Source organism: Nelusetta ayraudi, unplaced genomic scaffold, assembly GCF_046127955.1.
Source record: "Nelusetta ayraudi isolate G7.1 ecotype Tasmania unplaced genomic scaffold, CSIRO-AGI_Nayr_v1 ptg000002l, whole genome shotgun sequence".
NCBI classification, from domain to species: Eukaryota; Metazoa; Chordata; class Actinopteri; order Tetraodontiformes; family Monacanthidae; genus Nelusetta; species Nelusetta ayraudi.
Genome location: NW_027466052.1, coordinates 128,000 through 155,863, shown reverse-complemented (window position 1 = coordinate 155,863; position 27,864 = coordinate 128,000). Strand labels below are relative to the sequence as shown.

Here is a 27,864-nt window from a genome sequence, read left to right as displayed (position 1 = left end):
TGCAAGAAGCGGCTCAGCCTATGCGGGACGCCTTCCTTCCTATTTTTCCTCCTTCTTTTTCTTTGCCCGACTTCTGGTTTTCACGCGTCGCAAATAAAGTTGTGGGCAACTTAAAGTTCAGAGCTCCTGCTGGAAATGCATTTTTCGCACCGCTCGCTTATTGTAGAGCGCGTGCTTCCAAGAGAGGCAAAAAAGAGAGAGAGAGAGAGAGAGAGAGAAAAGAATCTCGAAAGGAGTGTGAGGGAATTCATGAAGCTGCCTCGGACGCGTTATTGATAACCCTGTTTTTTAAAAAATAATTACCGTCGCTTCCCTTTGCGCTCACGGGCTGTAAGAATAAATTGTCAATACACTGAGCGAAAGAGGGGGAAAAACGAGGGGGAAATCAGGCAAGTCGAGTCCCCGAGGAGCGGTTTTACGCTTGTATGCATGGGGATTGGCAACACAACGGGGCTTATTTACATTAAATACGCCACAAGGTTACAGTGCAGATAGATGAGCGTCATTTTTATCACTCATTACTTCTCTTAAGCGGTGACTGACGCTCAGGACGCGCGAGAGGCAACGCTCGTCTCTCCCCTCCTTTTTTTTTTTTTTTAAATCCCGGAGTTTCTTCTAAACGGCGAGAAGAGGAGGAAAGACACTCGAAACATTTCAGTTAAAGAGGTAAGGATTTTTTTCCTTCACTTTTCCGGAGTAATTTAGCGTCCTGGGCTGTCTCCCTCCGCCGAGCCGGGGCTTTAACGCGCGGTGCCTCCGCAGCGCTGCTGGCTCTGCCTGAACGCTTTCGTGCAAGAGGGAGATTTTTTATTATATTTCTTCCCTCCCAAATAAAAGAGTGTTTATGGATAGTCCAAGGTCAGAAACAAACCAAGGTGCGTGTGGATCGGCTTTTCTTTTTTCTCCCCCCCCCCCCCCCTCCTCGTGCTCGTGTGTCAGGGGAAATGAACAGATAAGGGCTTTATTTCTTTAAACGAGGTTCGGTACACCGCTGGGCTCCCCATCTGATTCCCCCCCCCCCCTTTACCCCGTTAAAGACAGACGAATACCGCCAAAGCCGGGCTGCATCCAGCCAGTCGCCTCGGCGTTGTACAATGGAAGTGCCGTTTTAACGGTACAATGCGTTTCACCTAGCAGATAGGGGGGGAGAGACCGGGCTGAAAGATGAAGGGAATATGCTGATGCCCGGTGATCGGCATCAATGCAAACGTTTGCCCTTTGCAGTGAGCGACAGTGGCGGGGGGGCAGAGACAACTGACGGGAGCCGTCATATTTTTTTTTATTTAGATTTTTTTTTTTTTTTTTTTTTTGGTGGTGGGGGGGGGGGGAGAGTTTTTATTTTTCATTTCCCCTCCATTTCAAACTCAGGATGCGCGGCGGGGAGCGGGGACGCGATCGAGGAGTGGACAGTCTTTAACAGGTCCGAAGCGCACTTTTCAACACCGTCGTCATCCGACAAGAACGTGATCCGGTCAAATCATATGGACATGCCTCATTATTCAATGAACACCATCTCCCACGACGCGTCGTTTACGCACAAGGAGTTAGCGGCGCTTCGCCAAATTTAAAAAAAGGTAAGAAGTGCGGCGCTTTTGGAGCACGAGTAGGTTTTGGTTTGTTTGTTGTTTTTTTTTTTTCAGTAGTTTGGTGCTCGGAGTATTTTACTCGCTGGGAAGTCAGTTTCATTTTTTCTTTCTTTCTTTCTTTTTTTTTGGAGGGGTTGGGAGGGAATTTCTTTTTTTTTTTTTGGGGGGGGGGTTGTTTGTGCGGCTGCATCGCAGCGGGTCGCCCCTGATGTCTCCCCAATCATGATTAGAAAATAACAGCGCAATTATCCGTGGCGATGACGATCGCAACAAAACAGCAGCTGGGACGATGACTCGCGGCTGCGACGTTCGCCTACCTCGCGAATCAACGCGTAACAAAAAAGAAAAAGGAAAAAAAAAAAAAAAAATCCCATCCGCTTAATTCAGACAGATTTTAAGTGTCAATAATTCTTAATCACCGCCGCACGTTTTTTACTTTGCGCTGCCCGCGCGCTCAACGGCGGTGGGGTGCGAGAGTTTCTTTCTTTTTTCTCTCTCTCTCTCTCTCCTGCCCCCTTCAAAAGTCCAAACTGTGTGTCTCCCGTTTAAAGTGTAGCTACACGGACGGGGAAACTTTTTTTTTTTTTTTTTTCCTCCACCCTCTCCAGAACGCGTGCACTTGCGCTGGGAGAGCGCGAGCAGGCGATGCAAAGTTGTGCGGCGCGGCTTTTCTTCTTTTCTTTTCTTCTTCTTCTTCTTCTGTCTCTCTCCGCCAGCGTGTGTCAAAAAAAAAAAAAAAAAAAAAAAACTTGCGAGATGGAAGAAGAGCCGGTGAGACCTGCCATTTTGTGCGAGCGAGCGAGCGAGCGAGCGATCGACCTCTCTTATGAATAAGCAGCCCTCGCACCATGCTTTGGCGAGGCGCCACAGTTGCCCTGGCACGGAGGGGGGGTAAATGTCATTCGTGGTGACTTAAGGGAAAATTGGCATTTTCGTGGGGGTTGGGAACTGATGTCATCCCCGATGTGGGGGGGGATAATGCGAGTTCCCCCCCACCACCCCCACTCTTTGAGGAAGCGGGGAAAGTTATGGCGAAACGGGCTGATAGACGGGCTGCGTTGCAGGGCGAATCTAAAATGACGGAGCCCATTAGAGGGGGAGGAAAAAAAAAAATCCAGCGGATTGGAAGTGGTGTGTGTGTGTGTGTGTGTGTGTGTGTGTGTGTGTGTGTGTGTGGCATGCCGTCGCACTGTGCGTCTTTTAAATTAATCACAGTCTTGTTATTTTTAGCAGATCCCGAAGACCCCGTCAGGGCGAGCGCGTGCCGCCGCCGTCGCTAAAATAACTAGTTGCAGAATTCCCACGCGAGCCGAGGACGCAGACCATGTCCGAATCGGTGCTGCTCGTGTGACGGGCGGACGGTATTGAATTATCAGTAATATGTGACACGGATGAGGCTTGTAATCCCATTTCGAGCGGCTGTCTCACCGCGCGTCTTGTGCGAGCGAGACTCTTTATTCCCCCCCCCACCCCTCTCCTCTCTGCTTGGAAGTGGACTTGACCCCCCACCCCTGAGTGATGTGACCTGGGTTACCCAGTCACTTCCAGTGCAATACTTCCAGTACACCTCCCAGCGCTGCATGCACAATAGCTGCCAGCGCACACTGTCATTATTCCTAAAATACTCTGCACTGTCCGTCAACGTTTTATTTTCAGCCGTTTCTCTGACCTTCTCCAAAGTTGTCTAGAGAACTAAAAAAAGAAGAAAAAAAAGAAAAAGAAAACGGGGGTTAGAGGAGGAGGAGGAGGGGGGAAAGAAAAAAAGAAGAAGAAGCTGCTTCTTCCTCAAATTCATTGTGCGGCGAAAAAAGGGATAAATAGATGTCCTGTGCGAGTTGAGATGCTGTCATTGTTTAATGGTATGCACGGGGCGGATATTATGTCTGAAATAGTGTCTGGGCGTAGACCCTTTTGTCAGCTCCTCGCCGTGCCTCGCAGATGAAATGGCAAAAGGGACAGTTGTCCCACCGCCGACCTGCTTGGCCTCAGCTGCAACTCCGAATGTTGTCATTCTTTTTGCCTGAAAAAACTCGGCGCTGCGGGGAAAGCAAAGCAGCGAAGCCTTGCCTCACTGATCGGCCCGTCTGAGGAATTTATTAAGTAAATTTGGCTGTCAGGGCCTCTTGCTCAGTAAGACCTTTTTTCCTTCTTTAATTTTTAAATATTTCCAGACGTATTTCTGAGCGGGCTTTTTTTTTTTTTTTTTTTTCAACCCACACACATCAGGTTGCATTTATTGTATTTACTGTTTGGTATTGCTCTAAAATTACTAAGCCGCCTTCATCTCTTCTGTCGTTTTTTTTTTTTTTTTTTTTTTAGTCGATCAGAGACGTGTAGATATTCAGATCTCCCAAGTTTGAATTTATCACAACACGAACACCGGACCCGCTCTCAGCAGGTCTGATTCTGACACTTTGGCTGGTTCCCTAACTTCCTGACTGGCTGAGCGTGTTGTGAAGGGGGTTGGGGGGGGTCGCTACGTAGCGCGAGTGGATCTCCCACCTGTGCCCCCGTGTCAGCGCTCCTAAGGGGAGCCGTGACCGACTGCGACGACGACGCAGTGCATCTCCGAGCTGAAATGGAGGGCGGAAGGCTGAGCGATGGGAGAGACGAGAGGACGGAGGGGAGAGGGGGAGGGCGGGAGGGGGGGGGCACGCAAAGGGTGGCATCAAATCAGTCCTCTTTTCAGCAGGCTGCCAGTCAGCCAGCCAGTCGAACCAGTCGGTTCACCACCGTGGAGTCCCGCGTTCCCGTGTTGACGACTGCACAATCAGACTGTTTTTGAGGAGGGGGGGAGGGGGGGGCGCGAAAAAGGCAGCGAAAGATCACGCGCTCGTTTAACATATAAAGGAGGGCAAAGAAAGGCAGAGAAAAAAAAGATACATGGAGACGCAGTCAAGCTGAACTGGCCGCACGAATTACATAACCTGGCCAAAAAAAAAAAAAAATACAGGGAGGGGGTTTGATGGGAGTGGGGGGGGGGGTGGACGTTCACTCAGAGGGCGAAGACGCGCAAAAAACGCACCAGCGACCGATAGAACGCAGCAGTCGGACAGGCAGCCTCACTGTGGCCAGTTGATCCTCGCCTCCACCCCCCCCCCCCCGCGCGCTTGTCCCCCGTCCCCTCACTCCCCTCCCCTCCCTTCCCCCTCCCCGTCATGTAATTATAGGGGAGAGGGCTCCAGCTGTACAGGCTGTGAGGCCAGGGCTCCCGGTCCGCTGGGATCAGGGCGGTGGTGGGCAGGCCAGATCAGGCCAGCTCTGCTCATCAGCCAGCCATTAATTGATATGTGCAGTCATTGTGAGCACCCCCCCAACGAACCCTCCCCCCCCCCCCCCCTCTCCTCGGCTACCTACTGGGTGGGGGCTGCCGATGCTGCTGCCTCTGTCATTTCTTCATTTCCACTGCGCTCCTAATCTGCTCCGCTCCTCCTCTCGCGCCGAGCCGCTAAAAAAGAAAAAGAAAAAAAAGCCACGGCGGCTTCAGACTTCACGTATATTCCGGAGTGTGTGTGTGTGTGTGTGTGTTTCCCAGCAGCAGGCGGTGGGGTTGGTGGGGGGGTGTGGGAGGTGTCAAAGGACCTGTAACACACGGCCGTTAGACTGACTTGAGCCGTGTAGCTCCGTGACCTTGATCTCCAGAGTTCAAGTCCGGGGGGGCTGGTGGGGAGAGAGGCAGGGGGTGGGGGGTGGGCTCCGAGCACACACACACACACACACACACGCAATGTTGCTGAAAGTAGGCAATTATTGAAGTTGAAAAGATACATTAGCGTCAGCTCAAACAGTGGCAATGTTACATTTCTTCTAATCTCTGCCATTGAAATGAGAGAATTCAGTGTTTGTGTTTCTGCCCCCAGACGGTGCAAAGCGGTAACCTTTTTTTTTTTTAAGGAAAGGAATTCAGATTCAAATTGTTGAACATATTTGTTTGTCTCGCTGACCTTTGCTCATTAGTGTCAGTTTTTCTCGCACGTTCTCCTTTTTAAAAAAAACATATGTATTTTAAAACGATGATGATTGTTTCCTTGTTTTAAATGTGAAGTGCTGCTGCTGTAGGCACATTGTTTTATTGTTTGCCGCCCAAATTCAACTTCCATACTGACTACCTCACAGCTGTGATGTAGCCACTGCAGTTGAATAAAGAGCATGTGTACTTCACATTTTAATTTTTTTTTTTTTCTAAGTTGCATAAATTAAGGAATGGCAAGCGAGGCAAAAGCCTTGAGATTGGAGCAAAACTAATGAGCTCGACCAGTCTGACCGTGTCCATGATCAGCTCAGGAATCATTGTCGAAATGAGTGAAATGAGATTTTATGGAGATTTTAAGATTATGTGTCCTGTTGTGAACGTTGTCGCTGTAAACGCCTTGCACTTCGAATGAAGAGCACAGATTTCCCCCCTTTTTTGTGTCTGCTTGATAGTGGAGACGCTGAGCCGAAAAAGGGCTGCAGTCAGAAACGGAGTAGATCTGATGGTGAACATTATTTTTGCCCAGAAGAGTTGCTGACAGATAGGCTGGACTCCTGAGCACCAACCCCGTAGCAAGGTGCCATCGCAGGGAGCGTCTGGCTGTCTGGGCAAAGTGGAAAATGCAGGAATCACAGCCGTTCGTGGAGTCCGGCGAAATAAATGGGGATTTCAAACACAGGTCCGAGTTCGCAAAGTGTTTTCCACCAGCGCGTGCCCGCCCCTAATCCCCCCGGTGTGTGAGTTCTGCGCGCGTGCGTCCAGTTGGTGTCCCTGCCTCCCTCGGCTCGCTGCGTCCGTGAATTCTGTTGTAATCAACGATAACAGGCAGCGAAACAGTGGAAAGAAAGCGGCAGAAAGAAACGTAGCGACCGGTATGTTTCTTTTTTGTTGGACTCACTTGGCCTTTCCTGCTCGGCATCACTTTAGTTTGGCTTCCCCCCACCCACCCCCACCCCCCCGAACTTCATTAGCATCCCGGATTTAGGAATGCGTCATGCGATGTCGGGACTGTTTTCACTTTTGATGTGTCAAAACAGGCGCCGCGTTTTTCAGCTGTGTCACTCCCGCAGACAACGGCTTAACACGAGCGGGCAAGCACATATCAATCAAAGGTCCCGAAGCAGAGAATTGTTGCTGCTTAACATTCAGTCACGCTCAGCTAAGGCTGGTGGTAAATACCTCCGGTGTTGATGAGATGGAAGGTTTGTACGCGTGTGCGGGACAGGTTCTCCCAGGAACATCGCCGGGTTGTCATGTCACGTCTGCACTTTAGCCGTTCGGGTCTCTCGCATCGCGAACCTCCCTCACCCTAGGAAAAAAAAACAAACAAAAAAACTTGCCGGACCTCCTCTGATAGTGAGTAGAAGAGAAGATGGAGAGGGGTAGAAGACGGTTGTAGTAGTAGCGGGGGGGAAAAAAAAAAAAAAAAGTGGGAAGGTGTAGTGGAGGATGCTGGAAAGAACCCCTGCACCTTTAATTATGATCAAGAGGTTTTCCCCACCAAACGATGGAGGCGTTGCAGTTCTGTTGCACTCGTAAATCTGGCCCGGATGCCGTATATTGTGTCGAACGATTACTGTACACCATTATAGTGCATATTCAACTGCCTCTCCAGCACCTGATTTGCATAATTGGATCTTTAATGAAACTTGCCTTGTGGAACAAAAAAATACTAAAAGAAAAAAAGAAAGAGAAAAAGAGAGAGAGAGAGAAAAGTGAGATGGAGAAAGTGGTTTGGCATGTGTGTGTGTGTGTGTGTGTGTGTGTGTGGGGAGAGAGAGAGTGGGGTGTGTGTGTGTGTGTGTTTGTGTGTGTGTGTGTGTGTGTGTGTGTGTGCGGGGGGTAACAGGATGTAGATGAATGCCCTCCCCTCCAACCCCCCCAAATATTTATTGGACTTGGGAGAGAGGGGGAGAAAAAGAACGACAGAGAAGATGGCAAAATAAAGGAGTGGTGTGGTGTTGGGGGGGTCGGGGGTGGGGGTTCGGGGGGGCCGCATGCATCAGCGGCCGGCGACGCTGCAAATGGGATGAGAAGTGACTATGAAAGCTGTACATTCCCCGCCAGGGTCTGGCGGGTTACCACTACAATAGCGGGATATTCTCTCGCCCGGGGGGGATTTCGCCTCCTCCTCCTCCTCCTCCTCCTCCTCCTCCCCCCCTCCCCCCCTCCTCCTCCTCCCGTGTCGACGGCTCGCTGCCGCACCAACTTGTTACTCAGGGAAGATGGCTCTTTTGTCGCGCGCTCGCCTGGCAGGAATTTCTTCTTTTTTTTTTCCCGCCGTCACAAATATTTGGACAATGCTTTATCAGGTGTGACGTGGGTTTTTTTTTTTTCCTTGCCCAATCACTTTGGCCCGCAGGGTGAAAAAGTGCTGCTGCTGACTTACTGACTTCCAACCTCCTCCTCCTCCTCCTCCTCCTCCTCTCCGCGACATCTTTCCAACGACGATTCCTATTGGCCCCTCCTCAAAGTTCTCCTGCCCCCTCTTCCACTTTGTTTGTCCGTCCGTCTAATTGCTTAATTAAATTCCACGCCGTGCCCCCCCCCCCCTCCCCGCCCCTCCTCCTCGGCCTTCAAAGGGGGGGGGGGGGGGGGGGAAGGTTAAACCCCTCCTGGTGCCACTTTCACGTCAGCGCGAGAGCGGCCGATAATGACAGCGCGTTGTTTGTCCCGGCTGGCTGAAGGATCCGCCGCTTATTAGCGACAGTGAGGGACGGAGGAAACAAAGAAAAGAAGGGTTTTTTTTTTCTTTCTCTCCCTCTCTCTCTGTCTCTCTTTTTTTTTAATCAACGTGAGAAGAGACTATTAGATAGTGCTCTTGCTTCTGCTGTGAGTGCCCCTTCATCCAAAAGTGGAACAGTCATTTGTTAATCGAGTGCTAATGTTAAAAAACAACCGAGCGTCGAGGATGTGTTGAAGCGCTTGTGGCGCTCGCTCGCCGGGTCTGCCTGCAGCAGCAGCAGCAGCAGCAGCAGCAGCTTTCTGTGTTTCCACTCTACGTCTGTGGGAGTGGATCATGTGTCAGAGCGGTTTACAGGTGGCCTGCAGGGCAGCGGCTCGACAGAGGAGGTGCAGGGGAGGCAGGCGAGGTTCAAGTACCTCGGAGGCTCGAATGGCGCTGAACTGAGCAATCCGCCGGCACGGAGGAGGACCCTTCAAAGGGCTCCTTATCACGCCGCCTGCTCCATCATTTCACCCCCCCCTCCCCCCGCCCCCCCTTCGCCGCCACCCCACCACCCCTCCGTCTCCCCGCCTCTCTTTCGTTCCGCCGGCCGTGGCGTCCCTCCCTCCTCACTCCGTCCTGACTCATTGGTTCCGTGCCGCCGCCACGCCGCTCCTCTCTCGTCGCCAGCGACTTGTTGCTGGAGTTGTTTGTTAGGCGCCGTGATTCATCCCTGGACATTATGAAACTGACCTCAGTCGCAGCGAAGCGCCATGAATCCCAGCTCTTGACCTTGGAGGGGCAAAAAGAAGAAGTAAAGCAAGGGTGACGGATTGCGCTGTGGTTTTGTTTTTTTGTTTTTTGCAATGGGGGGGAGGGGGGGCATTCAAACTACGGCCTCATTCAGAGATCACAGAATAATTCTTTGTTCGTTTATTCCTCGCTGGATTTCACCAGCGAACTTTCTGTCACAGTACAAATCCCACTGTAGGGGCTCAGGAAATTAGCAGTGCCAGGTTTCAGTGTCCCCTTTCATTAATAATGACTTCACTTAAGGGTTGTGGCTCAAATTATAACATGTTCTCCAATTCGCTATTGCACTCCCTCTCTCCGTCTCACAGATATGCTGCTAATCCACAATCAGCTGTTCCAACGGGTCGAGTGCGCCGCGGCCCGGGCCCGCCGCCTCTGGAAATCTTCGAAAACCGGGGCGGAAACGCAAACTCAATTTTGCCGACGGGCGGTCAGGGAAACTACTGGCGCAGGAGCCGCAGTGTGCGTGGAATGCGAGAGGCGCGCAAGCGGAGAGATAAATACACGGCGGGCGACGGCGATGACAGGACGGAGTGGGAGTGGGGGGGGGGGGGGGGGGAGTGAGACGGAGGAGGAGGAGGAGGAGGAGGAGGGATGATGCGCTTAACGGTATCTGTGGGCTCCCGTCTGAACAAGCCGCTGCCACAGATCCTGGGAGCCGGGCGCTGATAAATTCGGCTTGATAAAAGTCACAGAAATGCCGGCCTGTCTGCACACCTCTATTAGGCGCTGGTACATTTGTCACAGCCGGTAGAAGTCAAGCAAAGGGTTTTAATGTCACATCAGGCTGAATTAAAGACTCAATCGAAAGCCCTGAAAGGTTTAGGTTTTTATTTCAAGTGACAGGAGCGGCGGTGCAGCTGCGGCTGCCGCTAAAGATTACTGGGCTCTCGTCGATCCAGGCACTCATTTTACATTTCGTATTTGGCTATTGGGAATTTTGTGATTATTTGTTCCTCATTTTAGCCCGGATGCTCATTTTGTATCTGATGACTTTGAGTGAGGGAGGGGCGCCTGTGTGCATATGTGCTTGGTGCGCGTGCGCGCCTGTGTGTGTGTGTGTGTGTGTGTGTGTGTGTGTGCGTGCCTGTGGTGGGGGAGGTGGTTAGGGTTGAGCTCATCTCAAGTCTGGCATTATTTTCTCATTCATGTTTTTTAATCAAGAGAAATTAGATCTATGTTGCATTAATCATCAACCTCCCTTAATATAGCAGACTGAGGGAGCGTTTAAAAAAAAAAAAAAGCCAAGGCTCTGCATTTCAAAAACACACAACTCCCCCCTTGAGGAGCCCCTTTAATACCACGGCACTGTTCTCCATTTATGCAAAAGTAAATAAGTAAACCCAAAAGGCAAATGAGCATTCCAGGCGTTTAAACACACAGCCTTCTGTAAATGCCTGGTGCAGGCGCGACCACATCTCTGAGGCAGAGCTGCCACCAGAGTGTTGCTACTGTGCTACTCTTTTTTCCCTTTTATAAGGTATAATATATATTTGTAAATATATATATATATATATGTATATATATATATATATATATATTTATATATATATATATATATATATATATATATATATATATATATATGTATGTATATGTATATATATATGTATATATATATATGTATATATATATATATATGTGTATATATATATATATGTATGCGTATATGTACATATACATATATATATATATATGTATGTATATATATATATATATATATATATATATATATATATATATATATATACATATATATATGTATATATATATATATATATATATATATATATATATATATATATATATATATATGTATATATATATATATATATATATATATATATATATATATATATGTATATATATATATATATATATATATATATACATACATACTTAGAGCTGCCACCAGAGTGTTGCTACTGTGCTACTCTTTTTTCCCTTTTATAAGGCATAATATATATTTGTAAAAAAAAAATATATATATATATTTATATGTATATATACACATATATATACACACATGTTGCCTTTCGGATGACAAAAGGCCTGTTTAACACTGTAGTGTACTGACCACAAATTATGTTCACATTTCACTTAGCTTAGTTCCTGGCTTCCTTCGGTCTTAAGGGAAGTGTCACCCAAATACTTGGAATTAGAATATCAAAATGGTGCAAAAAAGCTGTTCTACTTCAAATGGTACAAGAAAAAAGCAATGAAAGCCTCATACTTGAGAGAAAGCATCTGATTAAAACCTGATACTTGAGTGTTATGAGCTCATGTCGACCTTCACAAACTTAACCTAATGTGTCGGTCAGTCTGTTTCAGAACCAGGTTTAGCAGACGGGTCTTGTATCTGGTCATCCAAAGTGAAAGATTAATTTCTCATAGCACTGTGTGGGTGCCAAGCTGAAGGATAATCTAATGCTGCAGATACAACTAGTCGCGACAACTCCTCGAAATAAAATGTAAAAACCACCAAGCTGTTTTTCTTTTTCTTTGTTTTTGTATTTTTTTTTTTATTTTCTTGCCAAACTCATGTTCCTATCAGGCACGGCAGCTCCGCGCCACCTTTTCCCCCCGAACCAGCCGCCAGTCGTCGATAAAACAGCAAGTGATAAACGCGAACAAGATAAAAAAAACAAAAAACAAAAAAATTCTAAATATTTGATCTTTTCTTTTGTGCGTCGCTTTTTCCCTTTCCCATGCACGGGCAGGGACACACTCGCACACACACACACTCGTGCGCACAAACAATCAGTGGAACCCACCTGGTGTTTTATTTAATTAGGTAAAATACACATTACATGTACATGAGCATGCCAGCTTGTTTGTGTGAGCACATTTGCTCGCCGAGAGCTGTCAGTCTTTCATGAGCTACTTAAAAAAAAAGGGAAAAAAAGAAAGGAAAAAAAAGTGCTGTTCAAGGTGGGAGCTAAATACTATTTATCTATTATTTATCTGCTTTATTACCGGGGTTGAGTTTAAAAGGAGGGTTCCGCGACGTGGGAGAATTCCCCCAGTGCCTGGCTCTCTTCTTTAATACCTTTTAAGTCAGGAGATGCGCCTCCCGACCCCTGCTGAAAAGGGAACCTTTAACACATCTCCCGCAATTTCCGCCACTCTTCGCAAATCATCTTTTTTTCTTTTTTTTTTTGTTTTCAAAGAGCCCAGCACATCATCCCTCCCCACTCCCACTCCCACCACCACCACCACCACACATCTCCCCCCTTGTCTCCCTCTCGTTTCCACTTGCCTCTTTCTCTCCTCAGCGATTATTACTCTTGATCGCGAGCCGCGGCTGTTTTCCTCAACTCCGAGCCGCGTTTCATCCCTTTTGTTGTGTCGTTCACACCAATCGTTGTAATGGGGGAAGAGTTAAGTGGAAGTGCCTCGGCCCTTGTTCCACTCGTCTGTTGGCTGCTTTGGTAAACAGGCCGCTCAGATCTGCATGGACATACAGCGGCTGGGATTTAGCGTCCGTCGTGTGGCCGATGACACCGTCGGGCCTCCAAGGATTGGAATATGCTCAGCCGCTTATAATGTGTGCCCTGATTGGTGTGGATTTTCTGACCTTCTGTCACTTAGCGGCCGCCAATGGCAAATTAGTGAGGGAAAAAAGAAAAAATGACTTTGCATGCTTACCAAAGGACTTATTTATCTTTGAAATGGGACGGTCGGTGCCAGCAGTGGAAGACTCTCCTTGATCCTCAGTTGTTTGTGCCTCTCCTAAACGTTCTGTGCCTGATTCTCTTTTTGACGCGTCTGATGGCCAACCACCAGCAAAACTGGTAACTCTTAAATCTATTTGTTGTTGCACCTGCCATTGGAATTTGAAAAACACTTCAATGGATTACTGGAACTTCTCAAGAGGGTTTACCAGAGGCTGAGGGCCAAACGACAATGACCATCATCACGTTTGACTTCCTATCATTAAAAAACCTGGTTGTGCTCCTTGTAAGGCTGTAAACTAACAGTGTAGTGTTCTCATGTTGAGTCGTAGACGGACTCGATGTCCCATTGTAGCACCAACGGCAGTGATTGCCAGCTTCCTGTCCAACCCAAGGACCTCCCCGTGACTCCGTTGACCAGAACTTGCCGTCACTGGAAGCCCTTTGGCCGTGTCTCGTGTCCTCTGCCTAGCACCCCTGACCCATCGTGCCCCCCTCCCCTGCCCTCAGGCCAGCCTTGCAGCAGATCCGTCTTGCGTTGGAGTTTTGCGTTGACTTTATGGCCGACTTTATTTCCCTCCCTGCCTTGTAGACTTGTCTGTACCGTTGCCGAACAGTCCCCCGAGGGCTTTGAGGCGCTTTTACGGGATCCCTGTGATTAGAGTAAATGGCCTCCCCTCCGCTCGCAGGAGATCAGAGTTAGTTTGCCAGAGAGGAGCGAGGTGGACGGCTGGGGTGCAGCTAGCGAGGTAAAACGTCAAAACCGATGTATTGGCGCGTACAGGAAATGTTGTGAGTGTTAACACGAATGCTGCTCAGGCATGACAGTTTATTTCGAGAGAGTTTCGGATGCGATAAACCTCTGAACAGTTTCCTTAAACCACATTTTCACTTTGCAAAAAAGCAGGTAATTTACTGACCTTCGAAATTCCCCTCTCGTGTGTGCAGCATTTTTGGTGAGGGAAAATGTTTGGAAAATTGCTATTCTGGGTTGGATTTTTTTTTTTTCCACATTTGAAAACAGCGAAGGGAAATTTCCGGGCTATTGTGATGACGTTGCGCACGCTGCGTACGCACGACACGCAGCTGTAGGTAGGAAGCAGAGCCAATAATTTCCGTGCCGTTCTGCATCCTGAATGTCAATGGTTTTGTTTCATGACCTCCGTTCGATGAATGCATCCGTTTGCTGAAAATATACACATGTTAAATGTAAATAATCTGCATAATAATCTGCAGCATTACATGGTTACTGCTCTACGCCACAAAAAACAAAAATGAAGCCGATTGAAAACGCTGCTATCCAGGAAATGTGCCGCCAAGTGAAAACGGCTGCCCCACTGAAAACCCCATAATTTCTTTTTCAGGTGGCCCGTTTACGGCTTTGGAGTGCGTTAAACATTCGCCCCTGTGTTGTAAAAGCCCCGTGCGAATCACACTGACTCGCTCATGTCACGGCGAAAGTTGCAGTTCATGTTCGCTCTAACAAATCTAATAATTACATTCCTGGTAGCCTTAACTCTCTAAGTAATACAACCGTCCCGGGTCCTCGTGTGTGTGTGCCGTACGCCGACGACTCCTCGCTGTGTCTGTGTGTGAGCCTGCCTCCGTCAGCCAGGCTCGTGTTTTCCCTCAGGTTTCGCCTTCTCACTCGTTCAGCTGCGTGCACCAGCAGCACCTGTGTCTGTGTCTGTGTCTGTGTGTGTGTGTGTGTGTGTGTGTGTGTGTATGCGAGTCACTGCTGGGAGGGGCATTTGATCCAGCCGTGGCTCGCGGTTGTGCCGAGACCGGCGGAGAGCAGCGGAGGTCAGTCTCCTCCTCAACACCCCTTTTTCATCCAATTTCTGTGGCTGCGGGCGGCCGCTTGCTGTGCTTTTGTTGCCGGAGGTAATCTGTGAAGTGATCTTAATTATGGAGGTTCGGCCCGTCCCCCCCCGCACACCCACCACCACCACCACCACCACATCCCCCCCCGCCCCCCACCTCCTCCTGCCCCCCCCCCCCCCCCTCCTCTCTCTCTTCATCCTTTCTCTCTGTCTTGCCTTCCACGCTCGCTTTTAATCTAACGGCGTAGTTAGCTGGTAATGAGGGCGAAGGGAGCACGTGCGCCTCTGCTTACACATGCTGCGAGGCTTCAAGGAGCGGGAGGAGGAGGAGGAGGATGAAGCGAGAGAGAGAGAGAGTGAAAGAGAGAGGGGGACGATGGGTAGGGTGGAAAGACAAACAATTATGCAGTTTTGCATGACAGGTTTGTCAAGAAAATTATACGGAGTGCCGGCAATGTGGAACTTGCGTTGACTTCTGTCCCCCAGAAAAAACCTGGAAACTGGCTTGGTATCAAAATGAGGGTGTACCTCGCACTACCACAGTAACGGTAATGACAGTATCAATATCAATAAAAAAGAATATATATATATATATATATATATATATATATATATATATATATATATATATATATATATATATATATATATATATATATATTTATGTTTTTTGTGGTTTGCTCATCAGGAGAAAAACTGCTATTATGACAAAGACGTCCTTTGAAAACAGCAAAATAAGGCCGACTTTGAATCGGCTGTTTTAGATCAACTCATATGAAGTAAATTACAAACTTGTGTAAAATGACAGGACGTGCTAAGCACTGTCAATTTATAGAAAAAATAACTTTCATTTCATTTACACCTCTTCCGCAACAAGAGCACGACTCATTGCCACTGTTGTCGTCGTCCCATTATTGTTAACGGTGGCGGTGAGAAAGAGTTTTTTCAGGCGAGGGGGAGGAAGGGCGCCGAGGGAAGGCGAGGAAGGGCAGTGGCGAGCACCGGGGGGGCGGGAGCGAGGGACTTAGATGGGATCCATTACACATAAACAGCCTAGACATTGATGAGATGATCCGACGAGGATTAGGCCGACAATCCTGATGGACACAGAAAAGGTGACCACACTGGGAGGGGTGTGAATGTCTGCTGCTGGTGGAGTCTCGATGCAATTGTGAACGTCGCTGTGTGTGTGTGTGTGTGTGTGTGTGAGAGAGAGTGTGTGTGTGTATCTGGAACACAATAGTATATTTGACGCAGACTGGCTCTGCTAGCTCGAGCCTCCTTGCGGCGTCGCCTCAGCGGCTCTTTGACGGAGCTCTGGGAGCCGTTTCCAGGTCACGGCGAGGCCAAAGGGCAGCAGCTGGGGCACGCATGCCAATCAAGTCGCTCTGCTTCCTTTATGCGTCGCAACAGCGCTAAGCTGGTTTTGTTACGTACCCCTCCTTTTTTTTTTTTTTTTTTTTTAAGTTTCACACATCGATGTTAGTAAAGCGTATTGGGATGTAAGACGAGAAAGAAAAAGGGGGGGTGGGGCTGGCTTTTTCCTATAATGGGTTCTAACTGCTGAATCGTTCAGTCTAATTCATGCAAGTTACTGTTCGGTGAAATGCCACAGACTTTCAGACAAAGATTAACAGGGATTTTTAAATGTTTAGATTTAACGCATCCGCGCTGCGTCGAGGAGATGTTTCTGGGTACATTAAAAGTTTCATCCAGTCAAAAAAAAAAAAAATCGGTTTGCAGATTTTTTTTTGTTTGTTTAATGTTGAGGTGCTCTGACGATGAATTTTTACAAACTTGTAAAAGTCACTTTACATTATTTTTCCAGTACGGTCAAAATCAGGAGTTGCGTCCCTAACACGTTTGGCAGAGGGAGCCCTGCACTCCAGAGTCTAGTCTTGAGTTCTTTCAGTTTGCATGTAGTGTGTGTGTGTGTGTGTGTGTGTGTGTGTGTGTGTATGTGTGCGCGGGCTGGCTACAGTGCTGCTAATTCCTTCAGGGTCAAGGGGAGGGACTGGGGTTAAATGGTGGGAAAGGGGAGGTCAGCGGTGATTAGCTGCCATCTGAACTAGTGGCTGAAGTGAAGAGGAGCCTGACAGAAGAAAAGAGGCTTCTTGCATTTGGGTTACCACACTGTGTGTGTGTGTGTGTGTGTGTGTGTGTGTGTGAGTTCCCGCGTGCGTGCACGAGCAGCCCCGCCATTGTTTGCGCTCGCGCGTGCACCCTGCACTCCCTCCAAATCTTTCCCCTCCTTTCCTCATGTCCTTATATTATTAAAGGTTGCCTCCGTGCTTAAGTAAGGCAAAGCAGATGGCCCTTTTCATAAATCATGCTTATAAGATGATTATAGGCGTCGCCGCCCACCATTCTCTCCTTCACTTACGGTAAAGTAGTCCTCACAGTTCCTTTTTTTTTTCCTTTCTTCCCCCTCCAGGCCTGTTAATCTGGCTGCATTTGCAAAGAGAGGAAGAACAGCAGAACACAAACATTGCCGTCGTTCAAGCCAGCGTCCGATGGTTTTAGCAATCAAAGTGAAAGAGTAGCAATCCTGTTTGAAGGGTGGGAAACTTGAAGGGGGGCTTGGGAGGGGGTCTGCAAGACGAGAGAAATGCAGAGATAAAATTCCTGCCTTCCCGTCTTCCCCACAGACCCCCCCCCCTCCCCCCCTCTCTCCCTCTCTATCACACACTTGCTGTGTTCTCGAGCTCGGCGCAAAAGTTGCTTGCAACAGGATGATAAATATATAGCGTGAGCTGAGAGAGAGAGAGAGAGAGAGGAGAAGGAGAGAAAGGAGTCAAAGGAGGGGTGTGTGCGTTGGATTATGTCTCTGCCGTTTGCACTATTCCTTGATGTATGCACCATGTCAGGCACTCATTGTCTCCTGGGTAAAGAATGATAGTTCAAATACCTAGCATCTCTCCCCTGGTGCTCCAAATGCTCCCCTTTGAAGTTTTTATAATCCATCTGTCATCTGCGAGCAGGGAGGGCACATGTTCTGTACCACTCAATTACCAAATTCTCTTTTTTGCCATCCACAATGAGACAGGAAGCAAATAATATAGCGACCCCAGCGAAAGAAAAAAAAAAAAAAAGAAAAATAAAGGGAGAGAAAGGGAGTGAGGTGGTTGGGCTGGGGTGCTATAGAAAGAGAGAAAGAAAGAGCGAAGGAAGGGAAGAAAGAAAGCGAGAGAGAGAGGGAGGAATTGCTTGAAATCCTGCGTTCCTGGTGTTCTCACGCACTTGATTGTGTCCCCTCGCTGCCTCTCATAACAGGAGAACAAAGCCTGTTTGTTGTGGGTGGAATGCCTAAAATGTTTCCTACTGTTACAATTATGAAGAATTTGATTGAATGTGCATTGTTTCAAGGGCTTGGTGATTTTGATAATTTTTTTTTTTTTATTCTTCTTCTTCTTCTTCTTTAAGTGCCCGAGATTGTTATTCGGCTTCCCCACCAGCAATAATAACCTACGAGCAACAGTCACCGAATCAAATTCCATTTGATATAAACATTTCGACAATTTGTCGTAAAGGCGGCTGAGATGTGGCGGGTGGATAGCGCGAGGGGAGAGGCGGGGAGGGGGGGGGGGGGGCTGGGGTGGGAAAAAAAAAAAAAAAAAAACGCCCCCAAAAAAACCCCAACAGGAAACGTGTGTTTTTGATTATACATTATTCATCAGCGACACTTAAAGATGAATTCTGATAGGCTTTTTGTCAGCGACAGGGTGGAAAATCTAATGAAGTTTGCCGCAGTTGTTGGTGTAAAAATCGCCTTTAATTGGCGGAGGCTTTGTTGTGCGTCCCTTTAAAGCCGTGCCGAGGCGACCAGGAAAAACTTCAGAAACCCGTCTGAAAAAATAAATACATGAATAAGTAGATAAATAAATAAACAAACAAACAAACAAACAAACAGCAACCACCGCAGTGGCAAATTATAGCTCTGAAGCGCATTCCATTTACATACGGCCCCGCCACCCCCACCACGCTTTTAAGGAGCCTACCTTTTAATTCTTTTTCATATTTAACACTCAATTCAAAACAATAAGAGCCTCAGATCTCCGCGTCTGTATCCTCGTTTACATCGACACCCCCCCCCCCAACCCCCCCGGGCCCCCCGGCTCTGTCCCCCCAGACGCCATCCAAAAGCGTCCTCACCGGGAGCGAGATGAAAGATTCTGATGGGAAAATAAACTCGGAGGGGGAAATTTGACACTCTTTGGTTGCTTCAGAAACTTCCAATATTCCCCCGTAATTGTTTCATACATGTTGTATGTCTTCATTTGTTGTTTTTTTTTGTTGTTGTTGTTGCTTTTTTGAGGCGGTGGGGTCTGAAGAACATGTCGGCGTCTATCTTTCCGAATAAAAGGCAGCAGAACCCATCTGGTTGGGTGAAACGCGGCTGGCCCTCTCGCGCTCATCACTGAAATAATACTCCCTCTAATGACTCCCACATATTCTGAAATCTCCCTTTTGAAATTGGTCTTGGCAGATTATTTGCAGGTACTTGAGTTGCATCTGTTTGCAATTTTGCAAATGTGGAAGACTTTAATGCCGGGCAGGGGCTCGGCTAGTGGGGAGAAGTCTATTTTAATCCCTGGGATAACAACGGCTGCCAGTGTGAACAGGCCCCGGGAAGCGGTCTTGCACCCTCACCGAAATTGAGCCTTGTCTCGCCCGCCCCGGGTGACATTTATCTGTACTGATGCCACAATTTGCAGGTTAGTGTGAAAGCAGGTGGCCGCACCGGGCGGCCGGGGAAGACAAAACAGCCTGCGCGCGGCCGCTAACATGTCGCATTAGGTTAAGTTAGTAGTTGGGTATGATGGAGCCCTGGAAAAAAATTGAAATATATACATGTGTGTGTGTGTGTGTGTGTGATTTTAAATTATTTGAATTTAACACATTTGAGTTTTTAAAGACAAAAGTCCCTTTATTTGGATGCTTGCGACAAATAAAAATGAGATGGGCGGTTCACACACAGCAAACTGAAATAACATGACGGCGTGGAGTCCATTGCCAACTTCCCCGACAGCACAGGAAGTCCCTCAAATACAGATTGATTGATTTTGACCTAGAACTGTACATCCCAAATGAGGAATATCAATGGAAGAGGACATCTTGTGTTTCGAGTGTGTCAACTTTCCACTAATAATTACAGTTAGCGGCGGGAACTCCCATCGCTTATGACTGAAATCCAGGCTGCAGAATCTAATTAGTTTAACAGCACAGTTTCACTGGTTTCATGAAAACAACAACGGCGACAACGGCGACGACAAAAAAAAAAAGCGAATATATCTCAGATGACTCTTAACATGTACATCAGACATGCTAGAGTTTGTCCAGCGCTTGTGTTGTCCCTTATAAAATGCAATGATCAGCGAAGCTCAACCAAAGCTGAAACGATTGTGACTTCAGCCCTTATTATTTCTACCATGTGGTGAGCAGCTGACCAGCTTAAGCCTCCGCTGTGTTTTTTTTTTTTTTCTTTTTTTCCTTTTTTCATCCTCCCTCCCCTGTTAAAACTGTAATAAGGTGCCCTATTGTCCTATGGCAGGGTGTACCGGGGCCACAGCCGAGCCCACCCTGCTGACTGTAATTGCATAGGTGGTTACAATTACATTAATTACATATTTCCATCAACGCTGTTTATCCAGCCTACATGGTAAATGAACAGGCCAAACTTTTAACTCTGTCTTTTGTTTTTGCATTTCTTGCACCCCCTTCTTCTTTTCATCCCCCTTTTTTAGTGCGTATGCGTGCGTGTGCGTGCATGTGTGTGTGTGTGTGTGTGTGTGCGGTTGTTTTATTAGGAGCGAGGGGAGGGGAGGTGCCAGAGGAGGAATTATGCTGAAAGTGTATGCCTTGCAACTTTTCCCCTCCCTGTTGGAAATGTTTATTTGAACAGTAAGCTCATGATTTGAATATTTGTAATCCATGCTTAAATTTACAGGCCAGATGAACTTTTTGGCACAGAATGGCAACCATAAGTAGGATTTTGAGAAAAGCTTTACAAAATTTTAAGCCATGTGCAAGGCTTATATAATTTAGCGGAGGGAGGGGCAGTGGTGTGCACAAATAAAACGGCCTCTGTCTTATTTACTTTACATGCGTGGAGGGCGGGGGGAGGGTTGGCGGGGGGAGGGGTGGTGGCAGCCCTGCGTCATATGGCGCCCGAGCGTATGCCGCTATGTCCGTCTGCTGCCCGAACCAGGAAGTGGAAACCGAAGGTAACAAGCGGCTTCCTGTGAAGACTGTGAGCCAGTGAAACAGCTCTAGTGGCTCCGGACTGGATCTGCTGTGTAAATGGGTGGACTTTATATTGACCCGTGCCATCCCCCATAGCCCACCCAACCCTGTACAGCAGCCTGCGAGAGGCTTGGGTCGCCCCTGAGGGAAGCAGACAGGGACACAGCGAGCAAGAGCTAGCGGGCTAACGGCGTGGGCAAGACGCTAAAAGAAAAAGGAGAAGAAGAAGAAGAAAGGAGAGGGTTTTTCCCTCTCTTTTCTTTCTTAAATGTTGCTAATCAGTGCGCAGGGGCCCTCGCGGCCCCTCGCGGCCCCTCGCCGCCTCATCAATCCGCTGTCACTCACGGCGGCAGAGGAACCTGGAATTAAACGAGTCGCGGCGGAATCCGCGTGCGCCGGCGCTAACTCGGCCGCTATTTGTCTTGTGTCCACTTCCTCTGGCGTGCGCGCGCACGCGCGGGGTGTTTAGGGGTTAAGTAGAACCAAATTAGTGGATGGGAGAACCAACAGCAGCGGCGGCGGCGGCGGCGGCAGCGGCGGCTCTCTGTGTGGCTACTTCTTGGTGAATGTCAAGATGATTTAGCTGCTCCTCTGCTCGCCGTCTGTCTCGGAGCGGCGGGCCCTCCAATCACGGCTCGCCGCTGTCTGTTTTTGTGGCCCCCCGCACAATAAATGAATATTAAATCTGCGCCGGGCAGCCTCTCACTCTGGAGAAGAGGTGACAGCCAGAAATATGATGTCCTACTTGGGAGCCACGTTGTGCCGCCACGGGGTCTTCTGCCTGCTGAAGAGGGTCCCTCATAAGACGCGTTGTCTCTTCTTCTTTTTTTTTTTTTACTAGCGAGCCGCTGAATCAGTTCAGTTGAGCGGACTTTGTGCGCGTGTGTTTGTGGATAATTTTAAAATCGCAGTCATACCTCAGATGATCTCTGAGGATCAGAGACGTCTGTCAAGCAGATTATGTGTTTTGACTTTGTAGGGGCCTTGAAATCTAATCAAATCTTTGCGAATTAAAGGAGAATCTCATAAAAAAAAAAAAACATTTTAAATTGAAAGAATTTAAGAAGATATGAACTGCTACCCCCCCCCCCCCGCCCCCCAACCCCTCTTAATTTTAGCTCCTCCAAATATTTTGTTCTTCCGCTGGAAACGTCCTTAATTCTAATCCTGAATTCTAATTGTGTTTTTTTTTTTTTTTTTAACCAGGGTGTAAGTGTGTGTTCCTGCTAGCATATTGTGTGCGCGTGTGCGCGCAACGGAAAGGATGCGGCGTGTGTGAGCCGAGCGCGCGCGCGCGTGCGTGTGGCTGTTCCCGCGCGCGCAGAGACGCCAGTTGGGCTAACAGCTGAATCATGGCTCAGCCGCTGCCCCTCGTAGTCCTTGGCAGTTAGCGGTGTGAAAAAGCCTTCTCTTTGAGGGCATTATATAGATTAATGTGCTGCGCCTCAGGCAGAGATACACACCTCGCCAGGGAGGGATCTGACCGTGCGTCTGTGTGTGTGTGTGTGTGTGTGTGTGTGTGTGTGTGTGTGTGTGTGTATCCGGTGCGTTGGGGGTGTTAACAAGAGACGGGGGGGAAGGTACCGTGAGTAAGCCTTGTGTGAGTGCGAGGAGGGAGGCAGAGAAAAGGTCTTGAGTGACACTCTGGTTCTGTTGGGTTTTTTTTCCTTTTTATTCTACCTTCTTTTCTTTTTACTCCATTTGAAGTAAATATACTATTAAGAATGTTCTGTTTTTTTTTTTTTTTTTATAAATACACAAGAATAAAATCCAATATTAATAATAGATATAGATTGGAATGAAGTACGCCGCAAATAATTAATTCTTGGTTAATTATTGTGCATGAGAAAGCAAAAGAAAGTAGAAATAATATTTAAAGATGTATTTCTTTTTACAAAGGTTTAAGCCACTGGGAGTCGTTGGCTGAGTGTGGAGGGCCGTTCCACCGGCGTTTATGTGAATTGCACGAGTGTTTACGAGGCCTTGGGTCACCCGGTGGGGCGATCGTCTCCTCGACCTCTCAGCGTCCTGCCTCGGCAGCCACATTAGCCCGCACGTCCCAGTCCAGGTCAGGTTGCTGCACGGTCCAAACGCAGCAACAAAGCAAGCAAACACACACGACGCGCCGCGGCCGCTGGATGCAAATGCAAGATGGAAAAGTACGGTGGATGTTTAAGGAAAAAAAAAAAAAAAAAAGAGAGTTTAAATGAAGAAATAGACTCTCACCACTTTTCCTTTCCAATTCTTGGCCGTCTTGATTTTGTTCCTATTTTTTTTTTAAGGCCCCCTCTTTGCTTATTTCCTCTCTCTCCAGCCCTTTGCAGAGGAATATTGGGTACAATTTCTTTTTTACCCCTATCAGGATTTTTGCACATTCCATTCAAGGTTGGGCACACGTGTTGTCGCTGCGTTTGCTGCTGCGCGCACGTCGCCACGAGCCCCGGGACGATGTGCACGCTCCACTTATGCCCCTCAGACACAACGCCGCATGCATATGGATGCACGTCCGCGCGCACGTACGTTCTCGAGCGCAGCACCGGCGGTTGCACTTGTCTCCAGCCAGTGGTCCAAATAACCCACTTTCCGTCTGACAAACGTTGTCGGAGCGGTGGAGGTGCACGTATGCGGGGAGCCGCTTGGAAAGGCCTCCTCGTAGCTGTCAGCTTTTATTATGCGCCGAGGTGTCATGTTTGTTAGGAAGCTGAGTGCAGATGGCAGAGTGGAAGAAATGGATCACTAATTTTAACAATGATTAATGAACAGAGATGGAAAATGAATTACATCGGACTATTGGAGGCAAGGAATATTTTCTCAGAAAATGTTAACTCCGGCTGCCAGGCAGCCGGCCGTGTTGTGGGAGTATATTGGGGAGGGGCGGGGAATGTGTGTGTGTGTGTGTGTGTGTGTGTGTGTGTGTGCGTGCGTGCGTGCGTGCGTGCGTGTGTACGTGTAAACATGCGAGCCTGCTTATTTGTGTGCGTGCGTGCGTCGAGGTGCAGCCTCCCCCCCCCCCCCCCCCCCCCCCACTCACCCCCTTCTACATCTTTTGTAGAATCAACACTTCACTGCTCTTGCCTATTACTTTACTGTTCGCCTGCTTAAACACTGCCGGCTTTACACACATTGTTATTTCCCCCCCGTGTGCATTGCGCGATCAGTTAAGGTACACACTCTTTAATAAGGTAAACACCGGAAAGGTTAGACTGTCTTAAAATGTTAGCTATTTCCATTACTCGGCAGCGCGCCCTCATATCAAATCACAGATGAGGCAGATTCGATCAAGTGTCAGCAGCTTTTTTTTTTTTTTTTTTTTCTTCTTCTTTTTCTTTTCGCGGTGGTATTTTACTTGGGCGGAAGCTGCCGCATCCTTTATTGAATGTGCTTTTCAGCCTGCAGCCCTCGCTTTCACTCGGCCTGGCAGGAGAGAAGAAGATGGTATTCAGTTATACGTAACATTATTATTATTATTAGTAGTTTTTTTTTTTTCCCCCCAGTGATGCTACACGTCTATGGACGCTGCCCTTTGGGGGTCTGTCGTGCTGTCCGTGCGTTATTGAGATGGAGGAGATAAGTGTGTTTTTTCCCTTTAATGCCTTCATATCGCAGCAGCAGCAGCAGCAGCAGCAGCAGACGTGAGAGTTCCTGCTTGTTGTGATCTTGGAGGAGTTTCTTAAGTTCGTGGCTTACAAAAGCCAACCTGTCTCTCTGTTCCCCCTCCACCCGCCTTCCCGCCCGGCTGCCCTGTCTGCCTGCCTGCCTGCCTGCATTTGTGTCTCTTTCAAGGCTCGTATGGTGGGCGGCTGGTGCAACATGCTTTAATAGGTAGATGTGAACTATTTTGAATTTAATTAAGGCCCTAATGGGAAATGAGTTAAGGGAGGAAAACGGAGTAACTTCTTGTGCGCCGACGTATGAGTGTTTGAGTGTCTGTGTGTGTGTGTGTGTGTGTGTGTGTGTGTGTGTGTGTGTGTGTGTGTGTGTGTGCGTGAGAGTGTGGAAAAGGGTGTGTGTGTGTGTGTGTGTGTGTGTGTGTGTGTGTGTGCGGGGGGGTTCTCAGGTTACAGCAGCATATGCTAAGCACTCTGAAAACATACACAATGCCTTTGGTGAACAAGGTAGTTGCTATGCCCCTGGGAGCCAATTTAGATTGTGACTTAAGGCGAAATCGTGGCTTTGTGTGTGCGTGTGTGTTTGTGTGTGTGTGTGTGTGTGTGTGTGTGTGTGTGTGTGTGCGTGTGCGTGTGCGTGTGTGTGTGTGTGTGTGTGAGCATTTCTGCGAGTGCGTGTGTGTTCCCCACGTGCAAGTGAGAGTTTTATCGCGACGCTCCGTTGCAAAGGTAGTGGAGGGTGGGTGGCCCTCCTGCAGACCCTCCACATCTGCGCCCCTCCCTCCCCCAAACCCCACCCCCACCCCAAGCAGAGGGGCTGTGACTGCTCGTTGCACTGAAACCCTTCTGATGATGAGTCGTCCGGTGTGGTGTCACGCAGTTACACAGGTCAACCGGATGCTGGTAACAAGTCAGTGGTGCTTCTGTGGCCCAAACCAGAGTGCTCATAATAAAACAGGGAAAAGTCAATAGGCTCAATGTGTGTATGTGTGCAATTGCTATGAGCAGTGATGTGCAGCGGTTGACTTTGCAGGTTTCAGTCACCCAGGTCATTGTCTTCAAGTGCTGAGTTGCGGGCCTCCAATGATTTCTGGAGACACGTTAGGTTTTCCTTTCGGTGTCTCCTTTCAGTTTCATTACTTTGCCCTGTTGCTCTTGTTGGTTTTAATTGGACTCAACTAAACATCTGCAGATCAAGGCAGTCATGGAAGTCTAAGCGATGGGCAATGTAGGATCTCCCTTTCACTCAGAGGCAGTTTTAATAATGTACACACGCAGGAAGAAGGAAAACTCAATAGGAGAAGAATGCCAGAATCACCCACATTGTGACTGAAAGGTGATCAGTGGGCCGCACGCAGCAACAGCGTAGCATTGAGCATTAGAAGCGCTAAAGGCTGAGTGTAAATATGCCAAGCCAAGATCGTGCAGATTGTCAGCTGGGCAAACTTCCACACATTTAAACAAACCTTTGAAATGTCACCAAAAAAAAAAAAAAAAAAAAGAAAAAGGTAATTGAGGAGCGACTCAGTCCGCCCGCGAAGGAAATATTTAAATTTGCTTCTTCAACAGACAACAAAGCACCTTCAATGGATTTCCGTGGTGGTGAAGTTTGCGTCTCTCTCTCTCTCTCTCTCTCTCTCTCTCTCTCCCTCTCTCCATAAATTCATAAATCACGACTGGAAGCAGGAGTCAGAGCCACCTGCTGTCTGCGTCTCCGCGCCTTGCTCAGAGGCTGCGGCTCAGACGCCGCTCACAGTGCTAGCTCAATTAAAAAGGGAGTGGCAGGCAGACCTTTACTTCGCATACTTTGTGCTGCCTTGATTATTTCTCTGCCGCTCGGCAGCCGGGCGTCAGGCCCGGATCAGATAACACTCGCCTCTGCGCACTTGGCTCCTCTCGCTTTTTTTTTTTTTGCGCTCACAAAAACAAAGCTTTCTGTTTTTCTTTTTTTTTTTCTCCGAGCCACGTTATATATTTGAATGCTCCCGTGATGAACCTTGCCCGCCTTAATATTTGCCCCCGTGCAATCCCCTCGTCTTGAGCCGAGCGTCGTGGCGCCGGGTAAATTACAACGAAACGGAGAGGGAACAATGAGAGGCGAGTGAAGAAAGCAAAAGATTGATACGCTCAGGCAATTACAGTTCATACATTTGCGAGATAAATCAGTTCCGTTGTAAGTGACACTATGACTTTACAGGAAGTCCTGCGGATAAATAAGAAAGGTGGCGCTGGGCGGGGGTGGGGCGCGGGAGGGGAGGGGATGTGTGGGGGGGGAGGGGGCGCTGCATTTTTAATGGGTATCCTCCTCTGTCACTGTGGCAAACTTGTCAAGCTTCAATTGTGTGTGACGGTGAATTTCCTGGTGTGTGCGCTTTGTTTACAGGCTCTTGTCGTCCCACCTTCTGTGAAGCTGTCGGCACTTCTTCCCTGACATCCGGAATCCGCCGGAGCGTCGGCAGTCGCGCAGGTACGATCACACCGATTGATCACGGGGAAGAAGGGAGGATATTAAAGGTGCCTGTCACGCAGCCGTGCTCGCGTCCTTTGTTTTCCTCCAAATCTTTTCCTTTTTTTTTTTTTTTGTTTACTTGGGGAAAAGTCGCTAAATGGAACCGCGCCTCCCTGTCGCGGCGCGCCGCGATATTTCCGTCTGCGAGCGGCCCGACGCTGCACGAGCCTGCACGAGTTCACATTTTTTTCCCGAAAAGACGGATACCTGCAGTCTCACGCGCGCACGCACGCACACACACACACACACACACACACACACACACACAGACACACACACACACACACACACACACGTTTCAATCCCTATTGATACTCCGCGATGATAAATGAAACATTATGACAAAGTGCAGAGCGGTTCCGTCGACACTCAATCCCTTCATTTGTCTAAACATCAGTGTTTTGCGCTAATACCTACCTGCTGATTGTCCCACACCCACCACACTGAGCCGCGCTTGTCGCTAACAAGCTAATTGCCCGTAAATGGCGGAGAGAGGGCCGTTAAATTGCATCCGTCATTATCATAACTTTTTTTGGGGGATTATTATTATTATTATTATTATTCCAGCCTTGACAACCTTGAGCAGGCGTCTTTCGCCGGCAGCCCTTGAATCACACTTTCGTCACACAGAATTTGTGCCGTCAGTTGTGATTTTGGTTACGTCAGCTAATGTAATGTAAAACATGTGTGTGTTTTCCCTGTGGGAGGGGATGACCACCACCATGTGTATTCTAAGCACCATCATTTTTCATTAGAATTTATCTCAATCTCTGAAATGTATATATATTTTTTTTACATTGATTCACCTGCAAAAATACCCAATAATATAAATTATTAATGTCTTTATTGATAAGCATTCATTCTCTCTTCAGCCCCGACCCACTGCTCAGGCAATCAGTGAGACACACTGTGAGGACTCTGCACTAAAATGCACTCCATACACTTTCTCAACACACACGAAAACACCTGA

At 48.1% G+C, this 27,864-nt stretch overlaps 1 long non-coding RNA gene across 1 annotated transcript; it reads left to right on the top strand.

Annotated features, from left to right (window-relative positions):
- On the top strand, window positions 1-26,971 carry LOC142887624 (uncharacterized). Its single transcript, XR_012926561.1, has 3 exons — window positions 1-666; window positions 1,369-1,574; window positions 26,769-26,971. It is a non-coding gene; the product is annotated as an uncharacterized LOC142887624 (long non-coding RNA).
- Window positions 26,972-27,864: the final 893 nt, after the last annotated feature.